Source organism: Mustela nigripes, chromosome 17 (assembly GCF_022355385.1).
Source record: "Mustela nigripes isolate SB6536 chromosome 17, MUSNIG.SB6536, whole genome shotgun sequence".
Classification (NCBI taxonomy): Eukaryota; Metazoa; Chordata; class Mammalia; order Carnivora; family Mustelidae; genus Mustela; species Mustela nigripes.
In genome coordinates, this window is record NC_081573.1 from 59,401,507 (window position 1) to 59,422,003 (window position 20,497).

A 20,497-nucleotide genomic window follows, 5' to 3' on the forward strand; every position below is an offset into this window, starting at 1 on the left:
CCGTGTTCCCCGCCCGCGCCCCGCGCCGCGGCACCGACGTCTGGCCCGGAGCCCCGTGGGCGTGCGGAGGACCCCCGCGTCCCGGGGCCCCGCCGAGCCGGGCTCCAGCCTCGCTGCACGGAGCTCCCGCGCCTCCGCGGCCTCTCGTGAGCCCCGTTTTCCAGAGGGGAGCGGCTCCGGGACGCAAAGCCGGAGCCAGAAGCCGCAGCGCTGGGCTGGGGGCCCCGGGGCCTGCACGTGCGCCGGGGGGCGGGGCTCTTGTCCGCCGCCGCTTTGGGCAGGTCCGAGTCCCGCTCTGGCTGCGCTCACGGCCTCCCTCCCTCTCCGCGGCCGGGCCGAGCGTGTGCCCACGGCCGGCTGCTCTGCTCACGGCAGACACTCAGGGCCGCAACACCTGTGCGAACACCAGGGGTGCAAACACGAGAGCAGAGAACCCTTCTCGGGCCCTGCGTCCGCCTGGGCTCCGGGGGTGGCCTCCTGTGGCCAGTCAGTGTCCCTGAGTGCTCAGTTTGGACCAAGCTGGATGGGGACCCCTGGAACATGGCAGGCGTGAGGTGAGGGGTGGGACCTTGTGGGGTCGGATGCTTCCTGATGAGAGGGGGGCTGGGGCCTGGCCCCCTGGAGGGCACACTTCACACCCATTCATCCAGTGCTTGCTGAGGAGCCAGCACAGCTCATGCCCAGTACCCGTCTGCAAGAGGGGGCTGGTTCCCCCTCGGAGGGGACCTGAGGTCAGCCGTGCTGGTGCCCTAGAGGCGGCCCCTCCTGCAGCCCGCCGGGGAAGTGGGAATTCGCTCTTCCCTGTCCCTGGCCTCTTCTAGGTGTCCCCAGACTGTCCCAGCTACAAGAACCTGAAAAGCTCCTTCTGCTGAGTTCCCAGCTGCGTGGCGGGGTCTGGCGCCCACACGGTCCTTGGGCACCTGTCAGGGCCTCACTGGGGACCGGCTCCACAGAGTCACTGGCCAGTGCTTCATGGTGACACCTGAGGTGGGAGCACCCAGGAGGCAACAGCATTAGGACAGCAGAGCTCACAGCTGGCCCTGAGCCCCAATCCACTCATGCGGGAGCTGGGGGTGCACTGGGGCCAAGGAACAGTGGAAGGAAAGAGGACAGTGCTTGACGGGAGAGAAGCCCCTAGAAGGCTGACCAGGGAACCCAGGCCCCATCCTTGGGTCCTCCACCTGGGAGCACAGCAGCCATGTATTAAATGTTGGCTGTGTGCCAACACTGAGAGCAGACGGGGTCGGCAGGAGCACCCCTGACACGCACGGGCCGGCCCGATGACGTGCCCGTGTGGCTGAACCAGGTCCAGAGCTGCAGGAGCTCCTTCCAGCCCCGCCGCTCTGACGGCTGCCCTGCCTCCGAGCCTTGGCCTCCTCTCGCGCCTGCTGAGGGGAGCATCTGGGCCATGGCACACAGATACTAGGGGATACTAGGGGTCAATGTGGGCTTGTCCTCCCCCCCCCTTTTTTTTAGAATTTATTTATTTATTTGACAGAGACAGATCACAAGTAGACAGAGAGGCAGGCAGAGAGGGGGAAGCAGGCTCCTTGCTGAGCAGAGAGCCCGACGCGGGGCTCGATCCCAGGACCCTGGGATCATGACCTGAGCTGAAGGCAGAGGCTCAACCCACTGAGCCACCCAGGCGCCCCTTGTCCTCCCCTCTTGTGTGGTAACAAGGCCCCAGTTTTCAGCAGGGCATGCGGTTGTCCTGATAGACTACGTTTCTCTTGCTGCCAGCTGTGCCTCTGTGACTACATGTTAGGTAATAATGTGAGCATGTGTGGTTTGTGTCTCAGGCCATGCTTCTCTCTCCTCTTTCCTTCCTGTGGCTTGGATTGAGATGTAATGGCTGGAAGTCAGCAACCCTCTTGCACCACAGATGAACATGGAAGTAGAAACCGTACAGCATGGATCAAGAAGATAGGAGGGCCCAGGTCCTGGACACAGTTCTGAAATGACCACCTGTGAATTCCTTGAAGGCAAGAAGGTTATAAACTTTAACTATCCTTACAACAGGGTCTAAAACACTTAGCACTTGCATCACTAAGTTGCTGGAAATGTCTGCCATCATTGCTATGGGTGTTGCTGTAGGCAAAAACCTCAGAAGGGACATCGGGCTCAGCCTTGGTGACCCAGGAAGGTGTCCCTGAAGAGGTGGCATGCAGGTGGACATGTGATGAGCGGGAACAAGGAGAGTCGCTTCTGGGGCAGGCAGTGATTCGCAGAGCCCCTAGCTGGGAGTCATGCCTCCTGTGTGGGACCGTCAGAGGCTCACTATTGGCCCCTGAATTCTCTCCGAATTCCTTGCTTGGTGGTCAGGGCCTGCCTCAGGCGGACCCGTCCTGTCTTCAGGAGTGTCCCAGCCGACTATCTCTGGTCTTCCTCTGCTTCTGGGTCTCGGACCTCATTATTGAGCGTAAACATTTTTCTTCTTCTAACAAAGGCAATTTGTGGTCTTTGTAGAAAAAATTAGAAAACCGAAGTAAGCAAAAATAATTTAACAGAACACCAGCCTGTCCACTGGCATGGCAGCCATGGGAACACCTTGGTGCATTCCTGCCCAGAGTCATCCTGAATGTTCACACACTTACTTTGTAACAGAGGAAAACCAGCATCACCGTGTGTGCGGGGCCGGGGGCTTAGGGGGAGGAAGGTGTGGCCCATGGGCTTCGTGCTCTCCGCGGACGCACTGTGGTTCCCGCACTGCAGGGCCTCCGCAAGCCACTTGAGGATGAGGCGTGTGGGGGCGAACAGGGCTTTTAGCTGAGGGAAGGGGAGAAGCAGGGAGAGGCCCTGGGGACTCCCCAAGAAGAAGGGGAGGGGAGGTTTGGCTCACCCTAGGGGCAGGCAGGACACCGCTTTTCTCAGCTTTGGGAACTGCGGGGTCTTCGCACATCAGCATCCCTGTGATGGCCTGAAAGGATCTCTCCCCCAGGAGCCCCTCCTCCCTCACAGGATTCCCCCTTACCCCATTTCGGAGGCTGATTTGTCCTCACGAGCGACCCTTCAGCAAACACGCTGAGCGAGTCCCTGCAGATGTTTCCACATGACCTTGTGGCCTGCGGCCCAGCAGTGGCCGTCTGGATCACCCTCCCTCCCCTCCTGGGGCACCAACATGCTTGCACACGTGTAACACACGTGTAACGTGACCAGTGGATCCTCCCAGAGCGTCCGTGCCCGATGCTATGGTAGGCGCAGGCGGAAGAGAATCTGTGCCCCAGCCCACGTGTGGCGAGCGACTAAAACCACGATCCACTCTCCTTCAGCTCCAGTGGCGTCCGTCCCGGTGGGTGGCAGCAGCCGCCTGTCCTGTGCCTGACTCACTGCACCCCCAGGGCTCTCCTGGAGACTTGAGCGTCAGAGAGAGGGTCTCCGTCACACACGGACTGCCCCTGCTGTGCGGCTGGGGCCGAAGGCGGACGGTCCCCCTGGACACTCACGCCCCAGTCCTGGCCCGGAGGAAGAAGCAGGTGTACCCCCATGCCGATGAGTCAGCCTACAGGGCGAGCAGGGAGCGCGGGCTCCTCAGAAGGCCGTTACCAGGAGAATGGGGCCACGGATCATGGAAAATCAACACAGTGGGGCTCAGGTGCAGTCAGAGAACTCAGAGACCCTTAGGCCGGGCAGGGAAGGTGGACGCGAGGCGTCGTTCATGTGCTCCGTCGAGGTGCGGTTCAGGGACAGCCAGAGTGCCGGCCGGCGGACGACGCGGCTCGCGCTGCGCGGGGACACACGCATGCCCGCGCACACGGCTGAGTGGGGCTCATCTCAAGTGCCTCGCACCTGTGTGTGTACTTGCACCGGCATCTAAGGGACAAGGTGTCTCTCCCTGGAGAAACCCCCCCAATGTCCCTCCACCAGGTTCCCGGACCCGCGGAGCCTGGGCAGGAATCTGTACCCCAACTCTCCCCTGGGAGCCCGGGGGGAAAGTCTGCAGAGGGGGCCTTCCTGGAGAGTTTGCCTCCAGGGTACCTTCCCACCAACACCCTGTGACCACTCCCGGAGACCTGGGGCCCTGTGTGGGGGCGTCCTGGCCAGTCCTGGGTTCAGGGTGGTTCCCGCAAGGAGCCTGCCTCACAGCTCACCCTGACAGCTGGCCCTTCATGGCCCCGTGTGCAGGTGGCCGTGTCAGTACTGGGGTGTACTTGCCACAGCGTTAGGACCCCTAGTTTGTGGGGTGTTCGCCTTCTGTTCCAGCAGAGGCGCTGATGTGGCAATGCAGCCTAGGCTCTGCCTCACGTCCCCACGCTGTGTATACCTGGGGTCACCACTGCTACCTCCTTGCTCCCCAGTCTCCCCGTCTGCAGGACGAGTGCCCAGAGCTTGCAGGTCCCGGGCTGAAGGAGCGTGCGTCCATCTCACCAGCCCCCACGGCGCCTCCAGGCGTACATGGCTATTCCGTTGGCCCCGCGGCTTAGAGGGGAACTTGTCACAGCGCCCTGTCCTGCAGAAAAGCCGGGCCGTGGGGTGGGTCTCGCCAGAGCCCACAGGCTGCCAAAGTGAGAAGAGGGTGGCCCTCAGGGGCAGCAGGAAGGTTCGAGTACGGAGCAGGTAACCACCGTGTGTGTCAGCCGGGGTGGGGGCCACGAGCATCGAAGGCCCTGGCTGGTGGTCAAGGAGCCAGGCCAGGAGGACGCAGGCGGGGCGGGGTCAGGGGTCAGGGACAGGGTCAGTGTGCTGTTCAGGGGAATGAAGGCCAGATTCGCCCATTCTGGCTTTCTAGATGGTGTTGAGTTTCTCCTTCTACGCTCCTTCTAGTCCCAGCGCTACCTGAGAGGGGGGACAGATGAGCAGCTCAGGCCAAGGGAGGAGAGCCCTCAGGCAGCCATGGAAACAGCACAGCCAGACTCTGGGGTTCCTTGGGACAGAGGCTGAGTTGTGTCCCCCGAAAGACGTGGTCAAGCCCTGAAGTTTGGCACCTGTGACTGGGACCTTCTTTGGAAACAGGGTTTGCAGATGAGATCAAGGTCAGATGAGGTCGTTAGGGTGACTGGTGTCCTTAGGGGACAAGGAGAGCGCCCCTGCCATGGCTGGGACGGTGCCCCCAAGGCCCAGGGTCCTCACTGACAACTTCCAGAGGAGCCTCGCCTCCTGACCTGGACTTGGGACTTTGGGCCTCCAGGACTGAGAGGGAATATGTCTCTGCCATTTAAGGCCCCCGTGCTGTAGCCTCAGGACACCCCAGCACGTAGCCGCGCTGCCCAGGGGCCGATGAGCTGGAGGACCGGGGAGCTACCCAGACCCGAGACGGTACAGCGTCCGAGTCCAAAGTGCGGCCCTGAACCGGGAAGTTCCCACAAACGCGCCTGGGATTGCGGTCCTGTCTCCCCCTCGGCTCCAGGGGCGGCCGCGGGCCGGGTCAGCACTCCTGGGGCGCAGCGCTTGGGAAGGGGCGCGTCTTCACGCCACGTGCCGCGACCGGACGGCGACTTCCACTCGAAGGGCGCGGCCGCGGGGGCTGCGCGGTGGAGGGCCGCGGCGGTGCGGGCGGCGGAGGCGCCGGAGACCGGCCCCAGGGAAGAAAGCGGGGGGCCGGGAGCTGCGGCGGAAGGGGGACCCCGCCGTGCCGCGCCCCGCCAGAGCGCTCGGGAGCCGGGCGCGGGCGGAGGCGCCGGCGGGGCTGTCCCTGCGCCCGCACCGCCGCGCGCTCTAACCGCGGGGTGCAGACCGCGAACCGCGGGGTGCCGACCGCGAACCGCGGGGGGCCGCCGCCCTCCGACGCCCCCTAGCGGAGCAGAGGGGCCCAGCGCCGCCCTCCGCGCTTCTCCCGCTCCCGGGCCCGGGGTCCGCCAGCCCCGCCGCCGGCCGCCGCCACGTCGGGCTCCGGGACCCTCCGTCCCCCGGGGCAGCGAGGCTGAGTCTCGGCCCGCCAGGCCGCGGCGCCCCCCCCCCCCCCAGCACACGGCCCGCTGCCCAGGAGCGCAGGGGAGCCCCGGGGGCCAGCAGGGCCAGCGCCCGCGCGGCACCGAGTGGGGAGTGGCCCAGGCCGGCCTCTTCCTGACCCGCGCCCCGCTCGCGCCGGACAGGCTCGAAGCCCTCGAGCGTCTCCTTTCCGGGACTCCCCGTGTGCCCATGCCCGGGGTCGCAGGCGCTGCTGTGACAGTGACCGCGCGCGGCTTGGCTCGGAACCACACGGACCCGTTATCTGGCAGCTCTGGAGGTCAGGGGCCCTCAAGTCAAGGGGTCACCAGGGATGCGTTCCTTCTGGAGGTTCCGGGGGAGAATCTGTTTCCTGCCTTTTGTAGCTTCTTGGGGCGCAGCATCCTCGGCCCGCGGCCCCTCCCCCACCTTCACGACCGGCGGCATCTTCGCGTGTCACGGACACGAGAAGACACGCATGTCTGACCCCTACCTCCTTCTTACAGAAAACCCGTGATAACACGGGGGCTCCCCAGGTAACCCGGGATCACTTCTCACCTCAAAGTCAATCATGGCTGCAAAGTTCCTGTTGTCAGACGAGGTGTTAAATCCATGAGCATGAGGATGGGGACGTCTTGCGGCCACCATTCTGCCAACCTCAGAGAGCAGAGGACATAGAGGCTGGGACTGGGCTGCTCTGCGGGAGTAGGGTCTGAAGCACCCCAAGACCCAGGATGGATGCCGTGGGTTTCTGAGTAGGGGCAGAAAGTGGGTGGAAGGGGTGGGGCCTCTCAGACCAGACTCTCCCACACCAGCCTCTGCCTCTAAGACTTGCTGACTTTCTTTCCAGAAGGGGGGGGCCCACTGCGTGTGGGGAGCCCCTGCAGGGGACATCCTCCTGGCCGTCCTGGCTGGGGCCAGCTGGGTGACCCAACTCCTTCCAGGCCCTGGGCAATGCTGTCGGCTTGCCCCTGCGGGCGGAGAGGCTGTGGCTGGAGTCCAGGCGAGCTCCGTGTGCCTGTGCCTCCCGGGCCAGCATTCCAGAAAGCCCCAGAAAAGGGGGATAGCCTGCTAGCGCCCTGCTCCAAATCCTGTGCTGTGGTTTGGTTAGGGTCTGAACAAGCCGTGACTGCCAGGGACACCAGCTGGGCGCCAACCACTCAGGGAGGCCTTGGAGGACGGGCGGAAGTGTGGTCCAGGACAGGAGCTCTACCCGCCCGGGGCACAGCTCTGCTGCTCCACAAGGGCACGGGCAACAGCCCCTTCAGGCAGACGCTGTTAGTCTTGCCATTTCAGAGGTAAAGAGATGGAAGCAGAGAGCAGGTAACTGTTACCCCAATTCTTGAGGCCATCCCAGGAGAACCAGGCAACAGGCAGGGAGAGAGTTTCCCAGGTAGGATGTCCTGGTTTAATTTGACTTTCTCTTCATTCTGTGTGAGGTTGAGTGTTTTACTCAAATGTTGAAGGGATTTTTTTTTTTTTTTTTTGTCATCTCTGGTTCATGTCCTTTGGCCATTTTTCTGTTGGACTGCTTCCTTTGTTTTGTTTAAGATTTTATTTATTTATTCGAGAGAGAGAAAGTGTGCACAAGTAGGCGGAGAGGCAAGCAGAGGCAGGGGGAAGCAGGCTCCCCACCAAGCAGGGAGCCCGATGCAGGACTCGATCCCAGGACCCCAGGATCATGATCTCAGCTGAAGGCAGACGCTTAACGACCGAGCCCCCCAGGCGCCCCTAAATAAAATCTGAAAAAAAAAAAAGTGATCCTAAGAGTTCCTTCTATACTAGCATTTGGTCTGCTGTAGCATTACTACAAACATATTTTCCTAGTTTGTCACCAATCTTTTATATTCCTCGATGGTGTTTGGTCATGTACTATTTTGTTCTGTGTAGGAAAATCTATTGATGTTTTTTCTAATGCCTTCTAGACAGTCAGCCTGTGTGTTCTAGTGCTTCCAGTCATTTCCATTAACAAACCAGTGTTTAGGGGCGCCTGGGTGGCTCAGTGGGTTAAGCCACTGCTTTCGGCTCAGGTCATGATCTCAGGGTCCTGGGATCGAGTCCCACATCGGGCTCTCTGCTCAGCAGGGAGCCTGCTTCCTCCTCTCTCTCTCTCTCTCTCTGCCTGCCTCTCTGCCTACTTGTGATCTTTCTCTGTCAAATAAATAAATAAAATCTTTAAAAAAAAAAAAAAAAACCAGTGTTTATAGAACATGAGGTAGAAATTCCAAGCTGATCTTTCCTCAGATGGCTACACTGTTGGCTTAATACAATGTATTAGAGCCCACGGATAGGAAGGGCTCCACTAGGACGTGTTGGGTCTGTTTTCTGTTCTCTTCCCTCACTTTTGGACATTTGGTGGATAAAACGCAGCCCCAGTTTTCTGACTGAGATACTGCCACGTGATGAAGTAGGTAGCCAAAGCTGCTAGCAGTCCACCGACCAGTGTTTCCCAGACATACACTTTGTGATGGACCTAGATAGGCAATTATGTTGAGAAAAATATTACTGCCTTTAGGAGTCTTGCCAGTAAGTGGAGGTGAAGTCACAGTAACAGGAGTTTGAAGGAATGTGTGGTAAAGCAAGGAAGACTGCCTGGAGGCAGGGGCATGGAAGTGAGGCTGGGCAGATGAGGTAAGTTGGAGTGGAGTCCTGAGGGCCCCTCCGGCTTCCACTCTGGCTGGATAGAGGGGTGCCTGATGGGGAGGAGCCGGAAATCGGCATCTTGGCCACAGGAGGCGGGGTCACTGTCTGCCTCCAGTGCTCAAGGTAGCCTTGACCCTGGTCACCTCCAAGGCTTGCTTCCAGCCTCCTGGCTGCTTGGGGGCAGCTGCCCTCCAGTTGGAACTGCTCTTATCAGCTGCCAGCTTGCTTGCCTGCAGGGAAAGGCCCCCTCCCCCACCCCCTCTCCTGGAGTCTGGAGTCTGACCCTGGTGCTCTTGGGCTCTGTGAGAAGGTGACCAATAGGAAGCTTGGGGGCTCCTGTCCCCAAGCCTCCCCAGGCTGCCAAAGCCTCTCCCCCTGAGCAGACCCCGCCCCGCCTCCTCGGAACCCCTCCTCACCATGGCCTCAACCTTGGCCTGTTCTACTTGAACAAACACTGACACCCTTTCTCACAGCTCAAGCCACATCCCCAGGATGGCCCTAGACCCTCTTAAGGTGCTTGAAACAACCCGGGACCCTTACTTCTGGGAATACCTGTGGTCAGGGCCCCTGTCCCAGCCCCCGTGGGGGTGGTGAGTGCCCGGGAGCAAACCCGCGTGGTCTCACAGGGACCAAACACCACCTCCTGCCCCGTTTTTATTTTTTATTTTTGAGATTTTATTTGTTCATTTGAGAGAGACAGAGAAAGTGCGAGCGAGAGCAAGCAGGGGGAGGGGCGGAGGGAGAGGGAGAAGCCGGCTCCCCGCTGAGCAGGGAGCCCGATGGGGGCTCGGTCCCAGGACCCTGGGATCATGACCCGAGCCGAAGGCAGTCGCTTAACAGACTGAGCCCCCCAGGTGCCCCCTGCCCCTGTTTTTAAATGTGGTCATTTTTAATCACCTATTTTAGTCCCGCACTTAACCTAAAACACGGATCATCTACCAGCGTTAGGCCAGCAAGTAGGGGGTGCATCCGAATCTCACTGTTTCCGTTTCCATGTTCTCTGGTTTCTAGCACTGTCGTAAGAAATGAAACTGTTAGAACAGCTTGTTTCCTTACCAAAGCAGATACCAGTTGGAGCTCTTAGATCAGAGAATATTCAAGCCGAAGAAATGTCATTCTTTTTTCCCTCTGGGCCTTTTGAGAAACTGTAGCTGAATTACAAGGGATTCAAGGTTCCTGGTTAGCAGCTTCTCTGCGTTACTGTCTTAAGAAGCAAGACAGGGTTTCCCTAACACTGTGTCAGTGGGAGTGTGGGCCGGGGCACATACATGAGACGTGGGATCCTTGAGCGAAGCTCAGAGTTTCCTTGTCTCGTTCGCCCTGCTTTTTGCCAACTATGATGGCAAATGTGTTTTGGGGGCCTTTCCTGCTTTTTGTAAATTCCCGCTTCCCTGACTGCCAAGCCCGGCTCACCCCTCCCGGCCTCTCTGCTCACCGCCATCACTGCCCAAACCCGGGTATGGCTCGGCGCCCCCCACCCCCGCCACCACCTCCCTGTTCTTTCCCCGGGCGATAGTTGTCACTGAGTCAGACCTACCCACCCGCACACTTTACCTCGGTCTGGCTGTGTTTATCTTTGGAAATGTGCTTGGCGGGCTCTGCCATCTGCCTCTGTTTACTCAGGATTTAATCCAGCTGTTTTCATTTCAAGTGGGGCTGGAGGCAGGAAATGCAGCCCACGCACATTCCCATTTCTTGACCCCCTCCCCATTCAGTAACGAAGCCGGGACACCCTACCCCCCACACAGGACAATTCGGGAGCCCCCGGGGCCGCTCACAGTCCTCGCTTGGAAAGGAAGAGGGGGGCCAGCAGGTGCGTCCATCAGCTCAGTCCGGACATATTCCGGAGAGGCACATGTTCAGAAGAATTACTGCAGACAAAGGGTCAAATCTGGCCCCAGTGTCCTGGGAACTAAATGAAAAGAAACAAAATGTTCTCCAGAGCCAGCAGACGGGGGTGGGGCAAAGGTTCTCTCCTGGGAGGTCTGTCCGGGCCGTCCGGCTCTTTGCTCTTGGCAAGGGAAGCCCATCGTCATCACCCCGCACCCGGCTCCTGACCTTCTGGACCCAGGTTGCTCCCCCTTCTTCTGGCTGCAGCCAGAGCCTTGAGAGCCCACACAGAGAGCCTCTGCCTCTCCCCCAAACCCCCACCTCCTCCGGAGTGCTTGCTGGCTCTCAGGGCCCCTCCAGGCAGTGACATTCTGGTGCCCCCAACACATCTGTCCCCACTGAGCGTGAGTCCCGGGTGGTGGATGTTCTCAGGGTCACTGGGGCTGCCGGGTCCCAGGTCGCCGGCACTCACTGGGTGGACACTCAGGTGTGGTGCGGCGCCCGCTGAGGCACCGACACGCCCGCAGGCCTCTCAGGTCCTGGGACTTCTCACAGCTGAGGGCATGGAGCAGCACGGATGGACCTTGAGCTGGGCGGCCTGGGCAGGACAGCTTCGTCCGCTCCTCCCAGCTGGTAGGCTGCTTCCTCCCCCTGCCCTCCACACACCCCGTCCCCTGGCCTCTGTCCCTCCGGAGTCTGCAGACTTGGCTTTGACTGGACGAGGGCGGGGTTGGTCTCCACATCTACCCAGGTGTGTCCTTGCCACAACACTGGGACGGTTCTGGTGGGGACACGGGCTCCTCCCTGGCGGGGAGCAGTTAATGGCCTGTGTGAGACCCATCCTGCCTTCGGCCCGCTGCTCCTTCCCCACATTCAGAGAGGCGGGGCGCGGGGCCTTTCCCCCTTCCTGGGAGGCCTCCTGGGAGGGCGGCGGGCGGCTGTGGGTGGGGCCCGGGCCAGGAGTGCCGGCGGGGGCGCTCTGCCCCTCTGCCTAGGCCAGGGTGAGTAGGCTGGGGGTCAGTGGGGTACTGCCGCCCCACGGGGCACTTCCCAGTGGGGAGGTGGCCAGTCAGCTCTTGAGCCCCTGGCCCCGGGGTTCAGCAGGGCACAGCTGGGAGCTGAGGAAAACAGACGGGCTTCTAGAAAGTGGGAGAGACTTGGTCAGCCGGATCCTCTGGAGACAGCAAACAGGCTTGTCTGCTGTAGTGTTCTTCCCAACACCCCATCTTTGAGTCAGGAGCCCCTCTGTGTCCTTAGGATGAGGACTGGCCCCTTCCTCCAGGGAGTCTTTCTGTCCTGGATTTCTGTCTGCCAGAGAGCAGGGGTCCCTGCCCTGCCCCCTGCTGTCTCTCCAGCAGGTGGAAAGTGTTTGTTGAATGAATGACTGAAGGAGCATCGAAGTGGCCCACAGGAAGGGCCTGTTTCTGGCAGGATGATGAGAGCGTTGTTTGACTGTCTCAGGAAGCGTGGGGTGTTTTGCCCTCATGGGGCAAAACCAGATCTTGTAACCACAATTCACAAACTAGAGTCAGAATATCCTGAGGGCGTTTCTTTGTCCAATACACAGATCTTTCCTTGACTTTATTTTGCCTTTGGAAGTGAGAAGATGCCCCAGGGCAGGAACCCCTGAGGTCACCGGCTTGGATGGCTCAGCTCTGCCACCAGCCCCCTGCCCCAGCTCTGAGCCCTCCCCCCGCTCCAGCCCAGGATCCTGACTGGCTGGTCGCTGGGGCCACCTCCTAGAGCCTGAGCGCAGTCAGCAATGACCCTGAACACCCACGGGCCTTTGGCTTCCTTTTGTATTCCGCTGGGCAACAAGTGTCTCAGAGTTAATTCTACATCTAGTGAAATCATGTTTTAAAGATCACTTATTGGGGCGCCTGGGTGGCTCAGAGGGTGAAGTCTCTGCTTTCGGCTCGGGTCATGATTTTTTTTTTTTTTTTGGCTCGGGTCAATCTTTTTTAAAAAAGATTTTATTTATTTTCAGACAGAGAAAATGCCTACTTGTGATCTCTGTCTGAAAATAAATTAAAATAAATAAATAAATAAATGCGGGGCTCGATCCCAGGACCCTGGAATCATCACCAGAGCTGGGAAAGGGGGTGACAGCACCTGAGCAGCCTGCCTGGGCCCCAGTGTCTGCAGATGCTGCCCCCCAAGGGAAGGCTCCTCCTCGGCTGCCCCTGCAGGAGCCCAGCCGGCCTGCAGAGGGTGGACAGGGAAGGGGGGCAGGAGGGACCGCAGGGCCATCCACTGTCAGGGCTACGAGGGCTCCTGCCGAGGGGGCCTGGCCCTGAGCGCCTGGCCTGGACCCCGACTGTCTGCTGGCCTCAGGGCCTCACAGACAGCACTCGGGGGTCCTTGGCACATGCACGTGACTCTTCCCCTGTCCACAGTGTTGCCGTGCTGGGCACCGTGGCCCCCAGGCTGGGTCCAGGGACCAGCCCAGCCCCAGCAGGAGGCCCCTCGCCACTCTGCTCCTGTCTAGCTCAGGGGCCGGCTGTCCTGTCCCCAACACATGTCCTCTCTCCCTTCCCCCTGGACTCCTGACCCTGCTGGGGGTCTGGCCCACAGGGGGTAGTCAGGGGGCATCTGAAGCCAATAGTGTGGGGGGGTCTCACCTACGCCCCACGAACGGAAGGCTCAGGGCTAGGTTGAGGCAGAATCAGAGGGGACCCCAGACCCGCTAGGTCACAGTTCAGAGAGTAGGTTTGCTTGACCCCTCGGTGGCTCCTTTTTTCTGTTTTAATTAATTCGATTTTCCATTTTAATGCACATGTTAATAATCTCAAACACTACAAAAAGTAGTAACGTTTATTTATTTTTTTAAAAATATATTTTATTTATTTGACAGACAGAGATCACAAGCAGGCAGAGAAGCAGGCAGAGAGAGAGGGGGAAGCAGGCTCCCCGCTGAGCAGAGAGCCCGATGCGGGGCTCGATCCCAGGACCCCGAGATCATGACCTGAGCCCCCCAGGCGCCCCGAGTAGTAACATTTGTCTCTCTCCCCTCCATCTGGTTCTTCCTCTGAAAGCCAGTGACAACACATCCAGGCCTCCTGCCCTGCCCTGGGCGAGGGTCTTGCTGGGGGGGGGGGGGGAGCTCCTGGGTGATGACAGTGCCCCAGGGCAGGTGCAGAGGGGGCATTCTGCTCAATCGTCTTAGTGTCCCCGAGCAGTGCCTCCCCGAATGTGGGACTGGGGAACGGTCCTCCAGGCCGGGGTCTGTGTCCACCTGCCTCCCCGAGCAAGGCCCTGGTCCTCCTCACCTTCCCTGGGGCTGGGCCCTGACACAGCTCTTCTTCTGCCTCTGTCGCTGTCTGCTGGGCAGCCCTGCCCTCACCCTGGATCTCTCGCTCTGCTGGAGTGTCCCCCTCACTCCCTGAGCTCTGAGAGGGAGAGAGGCCCCTCTCAGCCATGTCCCTCCAGGTCCGGTGTGAGCCACAGCTCTGGGACTGGTGACTGAGGCCCAGGAGAGTCCCACAGCCAGGGAGGAGGCTATGCCCCCACTGTGTCTCCTCCGAGGCTGCTGCCCCAGCCGGCTGTCCCTCACCCTGTGGGATCAGGACAGCTTGCTGCGTGCCTGGAGAGAGTGCTCCCCATGGTATGTGCGCCCAGCCCCGTGGTGAAGCCATCCCACAGCTAGCCTGGTTCCCCACAGATCTTCCTGATTTCGAAAGTCCCCACGGCTCTGCCAGAGGACATTCCGATCCATGATTGCTTTCAGTCCTCTAATAGCTGGAATGTGGGGGAAATCACCCGCCTCCCATGAGATGCATAGAAACCAGGGCCCGAGCCTCTGGGCCGGGCTAGCGCCAACCCCATTCCTGTAACCGAGACAGGACATGGCCTAAGCCTGGGCACAGAAGGTCCTTCTCGACCCCAGGGTGTGAGGGCAGTGGGCAGGGCCTAGAAGACCGGGAGAGAGTGTCTGGGTGGGCATCCCTGGTCCTTGGGGGACAGGCTGCCCGGGGCCTGGTGAGCCCTCCGTGAGCCCCCAGCCCCCAGGCCCCTCATCCCTGGCTCTCAGTTCCTCGGTTCTGATGTTAGTAGACTACCTGAGAGCACCCCACATTCCTGTCTGGGATGCTTTCTTATGGCTGCCAGCCTACCCTGGGGGCCTGAGGCCCAGCCTGCAGGACAGGGGAACACCAGGTCCTAGGGGACAGCCAAATGCACAAGGCTGACTGTGGGCTGGTGTGTATGCGTGTCTGCGGAAACCACAACCAGCTGACATGTGTAAGACATTAAGCCCCCGGGTCCTGCTCTCCGTGGCTGTGATGCATTGCAGAGGCCCCCGGAGGACTTGTTTTTAAAGAGGTGGCTTTTTATGCGAGAGGGAAGCTGACTGGAGAACTCTGGGGTGGGGCGAACTTGAGAGAAACAGAAACCAACCCCCCCACCCAGTCCTCGCACGAGCTGGGAGCAGCGGCCCAGAGGCAGACGGCACATGACATCCTGCTCATGGTGAGTCTTGGGGAGCCTGGGAACTGGGCCTGGGGCCAGGGCACTCAGGGTAGGAGGCCTGTCTCCTCCCACCCCCTGGAGAGCCACCTGACGAGGCTGCATTCATTAGTGGGCACCAGCTGTATGCCCAGGGAGGCTCTGAGCTTGACCAGGGCAGAGGCAGACAGGTTCAGGCATAGCCAACAAAGGAGCGTGTTGTCAGTGAGGGGAAAGAAAGGGCCCAGCAGGCTGGGTTCTGGGATTCTTGGGTGATAGATGGCAGGCAGAGAGGTTAAGGAGGTCACTTCTGTGGGCACCTGAGGGCTGCAGTCGGTGAAGCGTCGACTCTTGATTTCGGCTCAGGTCGTGATCACAGGGTCCCGGGACTGAGCCCTGCATCCAGGTCTGTGCTCAGCGGGGGTCGGCTTGAGGGTTCTGTCTCCCTTCCCCTCCGCCCCTCTCCCTGCTCTGTCTCTCTCTCAAAAAAAAAAAAAAAAAAAAGGTCACTTCTCGGCTGACCTTGTAGGAGCCTCTTGGGGGAAGTCCTGGGGTGGGGGTGTCGGGGACCCCCTGCTGTGTGGACAGGGGTGTCAGGAGGCTCAGAGCAGTGGAGGGAGACAGCAGGGTTCCGCGGTCTCCCCAGGGGGTAGAGGACAAGGTGGGACCAGGAGGGCTGTGGAGAAGCCACCGGCCTGAAGACAACCGTCGGGGGCGACAGAGGTATCATCTCTGCGGATACTGGGGGGCAGAGGTCAGTGTGGTGGCCTCCTGGCTAGGCCTGGAAGGTTGAGGGGCTTAAGGACAGTCTAGGGCCAAGGTACCCTGGGAGAAAGGCTGGAGCCAGCCCTGCGCCCTGGATCCCCCCAGGGACGCCCCGCCGCGCCCCTGCTCCATCCTCCCCGCAAGGGCGTGGGACGTCCGAGCTTTCCTGTCTGTGATGTCCATGGGCACATGTGTGCGTGCGTGGTGGGCCCCAGGCGGGTGTGTCGTCAGGTGTGAACGTGTGCAGGTGCCGGACGTCTGGATGTGGACGTGGGTGCTGTCTGTGGGGGTGTGGGCACGTTTGCGGGCGCGTCTCCATCATGTGTCGCTCTGTCCAGGGCACGCGTTGGGGGCACACGTCTGTGTGTGGGGTTTCTGTGTGTGTGTGTGTTTCCGCATGTGTGTGTTCACGCTGTAGGGCACATGCGCCTGTGAAGGGGGGGTCACATATCTAGGGGTCTCCACGCTGCGCTGAGCCACCTGCCTGGGCTGGTCCTCTGACCAGCTGGTGGGAGAGGCTTTCTTGGGTCTCCCGCGAGGAGGCAGTGTTGGTGGAATTCAACTGATAGTTCCTGGTCCTCGGCTTCTGGGAGGGGCCAAGGACCGAGGCCTCTGGTGGCCCCCTGGCTGCGCCCCGGCCGCTGTCGCTGCGCGTGTTGTTTCCCCATGGCTCTGGCTGAGACTTGGTGGTACTGTTCTGTTTCCATGTGTTTATTTTCACTGTGTTTCTTCTGCTTACCGCAAGTGCTGCTGACTTCTCAATAATAACACTTTTCCCGTTATTTAAATAAAAAGTGAGACAATCGCAAGCACACTGCTGAGCACTCCCCGGAAAGCCGGGCTGGAGGCAAGGATTGGGTGGAGGCTGTTTGCATGGGACATGGCCGTGGGGCCACGAGGAGGGGAGGGTCTGAAAGAGCCTCATCGGGGGCCTCACCATTACTCCCAGGGACCAGCTGGGAAGAGCACTGGCCTGGCTTCAATCCCTCGTGGAGGGCCACCGATGGCAGACCCATGTTGTCTGAAACCAAGATGTGAGGCGGGCCCAGGAGGCCTCTCCTGGTTGGAGGAAGCAACCGTGGAGCACAGAGGGGGCGGCAGCCGGGAGTGGGAGGCAGAGCCGCTCTGCTCTCCTTGAAGTTTGGATTAGTCACGCCCATTTCGCAGACAGGAAGACCGACGTCACTGGTGACAGTGAAGTGGCCGGTGTGTCAGTTCTCTCCTGCTGCATAACACGTGGTCCTACCGCGTAGCAGCGGGTGCACACCATCACGTTCACGCCCTCCTTTCTGTGGGCCGGGGCTGCATCAGGGCCTGCGGGGCCGGCGGGTCTCTGGCCCCTGGGCTGGGCCTCAGCCGGAAGCCTTGGAAGTGGTGCTGAGATCACCAGAAAGCTTGTGTCTGTCTGTCTGCCGGGGCCGCACTGGGGCTGTTGGCAAGAACACAGCCAGGCCAGGTGTCCGGAGGACGGAGCCAGGCAGGAGCACAGAAGTCACGCCTGCCACCTTCTGTCAGCCAGGAGGCTCGAGGCAGTCACCTCTCCACGGACCACTCAGCGTTGCACCGTGAGGGTAGCCCGTGGGCGGGGAGGCTCTGCGGCAGCCGTCTCCGGGAAGTGCGACCTGCCACGGCGTGGGGTCCCAAGCCAGGACTGTCTCGTTGTGAAGCACGGGCTCTGGGCTCTTCGCAAAAGAGGCCTCCCACTCCTCATCTCCCTCCTCATAGTGAATCCTTAAAAATGAATAGCCGGGGCCAGGCCATCCCCTGGCTCTCTCCCTGGACCGCTGCTGCATGGGGTTGTGGAGGATGGATGCCACGCAGCCCCCGCAGCCAGGGGAGACGCTGGAAGGGGCAGTGAATGCCATGAGAAGCCCCCCAACTTCCTCACTTGCCTCCTCCAGGGGCTAATGGAAGCGCAGACCCCTGTTCTTGTGTATTTGGGTAAGAAGAAGAGAATCCAAAAGAGCTCACATCAGAGAGAGAGAGTGGTCAAGCAGAGGGGCAGAGGCAGAGGGAAAGGGAGATGCAGGCTCCCCGCTAAGCAGGGAGCCCAGGGTGGGCCTCGATGCCAGGACCCCGGGGTTGAGACCTGACCTGAAGGCGGATGCTTCACAGACTGAGCCCCTGAAGCGCCCAGCACTGACCAGTTATGAGGAGAATATAAAGACACGTGCATTCAAGGACTCAGACACTTACTTCCCACATACCCACTGCTAAGGAACGATTTAAGGACCAGCTCTAACAAAATAAGAACATAAACCAAAAAGAGAGCTAGGCACATAGTGGAGACATTAAGCGGAAACCAGATCCAAAGTAAGGGGCCACGAGACGAAGCCCGGCACTTGGGAGACGGACAATACGGCAATAGCACCGGGAGGACAGGGAGGAGGAGCAGAGACTCCAGGGGAGCGACGAAGCCGTCCGGAGCAAACGGGCTTACGTGGGAGCTCAGAGCGCCTTGGCCCACGGGGCGTGGTTCTGGGAGGCTCCCAGGTTAGCGCTTCCAACAGGACTCAGTGACTTCTGCTCTGCAGAGAGACCGAGGCTGAGGAGACCCAGCAGCCTGACCCCAAGCCCACTCAGCCTCGCTGCCTCGTCCCCCACAAGTTATGAGCCAGACAAAGAAGTGATGGGAAACGGGACCCTCAGTGTGGGCCTAAGCCTCCGCCCGGACAGCTCGGAGCCGGATCACCCTCGGTGTGACGCTCTGAACCATCATGACGTCCGACCAAGGTCACATGGAGCCTCCCACGTGTTGCTGACCCCAGTGGCCTGGAGTCCTCTCCTCTGAGTGGCACCCTACTACTACTCAGGAGCAGGGGGTGTGGTCCCGTGCACAGCTCGACTCCTGGAGATGCTGCCCTGTGTCCTGGGCAGCCGGTGTTAGGGCACAGAGTGGGCCTCCCAGAGGCACGTGCCGGTGGAGCTGTGTTGGAGTTGGGCACAGAAGGGGAGGTCAGAATACTGGCCCTGTCTTCACTTGAAAGTTTATCTTTTATTCATGTATTTTTTTGCACAAATGTTTGATTTTTAGAAATACTGCACTGATGTACTATTCACTTTGAGGCCTGAAGTATCGGTGGGCCCCTCCACTGTGGAGTTTGACCTGAAGCCAGTGCTTGCCTCTTCTCGCACCCCACCGGGCTCCCTGAGTACCGGGGAGAAGCAGGGAGCCGGCTCCAGAGACCCGAACCCTGCGAGTGCAAACAGGAAGTCCAGGCACAATGAGCAAAGCTGCACGTAAAGTCAGGGCCATGGAGCCCGTCACTCAGGTGAATTCTGAATTTGAAAAACAGAAGGTCAAAACCAAGGGTCAGGAGGGTTTCAAAAGGACGGACACCGGGGCCATCTGGGGATGGATGAAGGGAAGGAGACCTCGAGGACCTACAAGACTGTGTACGAACAAGGGGCAGACCCGAGCATCACGGTCGCAGTGCCGGATGGCGGACCCCGGAGGGTCAGGCTCGCTACCCGTGTGAACGCACGAGGGTGTCACCGTGCCTGGGGAACAGCCCAAGAAAGTAAGACAAGTGAGACATAGATTCAAATAAATATCTACCAAGAGAAGAGAAAGTAAGGAACTTCCTGAGTGTGAGTGATATGGAATTGAAATAACCTGAAAATTACGGCAAAAGCAAAAACCCGCGGAGGGGCCAGGGCAGGACAGGAAAGAGCAGACCGGCTGGAACACATTTAGAGCGAGCTCAGATGAGGCTAAGAAATACGATCCCATCATGTGCTCTTGGGATCCAACTCAGGAAGGAGAAGAAAAGTTAGAAATAAAGAGACGTGAAGATAGGGTAAGCACACGTTACTAAAGGCAGAGAACGGATTCCAGGAGAGGTTCTCAGAGAAGGGGGCTCTCCGTGGGGAAGGCCGGCCCGCAGCCACCAGCAGACCAAAGTCCGCCCATGAAGGGGCGTCCAGGCCTCAAAGAGACTGTCATGGAGGTCAGAGGTAAGGGTCACCGGAGTCTGCAGCAGGCCACCGCGGAGGGCAAGCAGGTGCATGTGTCTCCTCCACAGGGACTCCTGGCTCCATCTGGCCCTGGGCTTCCTGGCAGCACCCTCCCCACCCCTACCGTGGTCTGCTCAGAGCCCAGGGCCCAGAGCGTGGGCCTGAACTCTGCTCCTCACCCATCAGGGCAGGTCTTCTCTGGTCAGGGCTGGGTGAGGCTCAAACCCCCTGGCCAGGTTCAGGGGAGACCCGGGGGTCCTGGCAGAGAAAGTGGTTAATGGGGACTGGGTCCAGGGGCACCAGGACATCCCTGCACCCCAGGGTCGTGGCTCCTCCCTGGGCTTGGGAGTGGTGGGTGGAGGAACAGGGGGTGGAGTGGAGAAAGGCTGCTACCCTCAGCTCGGCCCCCGGGGGGCTTCCCACCACCGCCTCAACAGGGAGAAATGGGCAGAGGCCCAGGCACAGACACTCCGCTGGTGGCAGCCAGGGCTGGGACGCGACCTCCTCTCTCAGGCGAGCAGCAGGGCCCGTCCTTGGAGGTGGGGCGAGCAGAGGGTGTGCTCCCCAGGGAAGGTCTGCTTGAGGCTCCAACGCTGTCCAGGGCAGAGGCCTCAGGGACCTTGGTGAGTGTGCAGGGTCCATGTGCCCCTACCACCTGAGAGGGCCCTATAGGCCCGGAGCAGACTGGGGTCTCTCTCCCTCACCCATACCTCTCAGCAGCCTTGCTGGCCTGGCTCGCTCCCAGCCCTGCTGCACCCCAGAGCCCTGGATGCTGGCCTAGGCCTGGGACCAACCCTCTGGTCTCAGCAGGGACTGGGCTCTGGGAGCCCCGAGTGGGCAGCAGGGCTGAGAAACGCTGACACCCCAGAGTTCTGACCCAAGCCCCCACGGTTTGCCTGTCAGCTGGAAGCCTGCATCCAGGCAGTGGGTGGCGAGGCAGTGGGTGGCGGGGCAGTGGGTGGCGGGGCAGTGGGTGGCGGGGCAGTGGGTGGCGGGG

The 20,497-nt window shown here is 60.4% G+C and overlaps 1 protein-coding gene and 1 long non-coding RNA gene across 2 annotated transcripts in view; one reads left to right on the plus strand and one right to left on the minus strand.

The window, feature by feature from the left end:
* Positions 1-6,974: 6,974 nt before the first annotated feature.
* On the minus strand, positions 6,975-10,727 carry LOC132006058 (uncharacterized). Its single transcript, XR_009400974.1, has 4 exons — positions 10,657-10,727; positions 10,060-10,417; positions 9,562-9,656; positions 6,975-7,604 (listed from the first exon to the last, which is right to left on the minus strand). It is a non-coding gene; the product is annotated as an uncharacterized LOC132006058 (long non-coding RNA).
* A 3,958-nt stretch (positions 10,728-14,685) lies between these two features.
* The window catches only part of DPEP1 (dipeptidase 1), a 13,006-nt gene continuing 7,194 nt past the window's right edge, over positions 14,686-20,497 (plus strand). The window contains exon 1 of the mRNA XM_059383686.1: positions 14,686-14,802. The gene's annotated coding sequence lies outside the window, so the exon portion shown is untranslated. The remainder of the gene's footprint in view (positions 14,803-20,497) is intronic.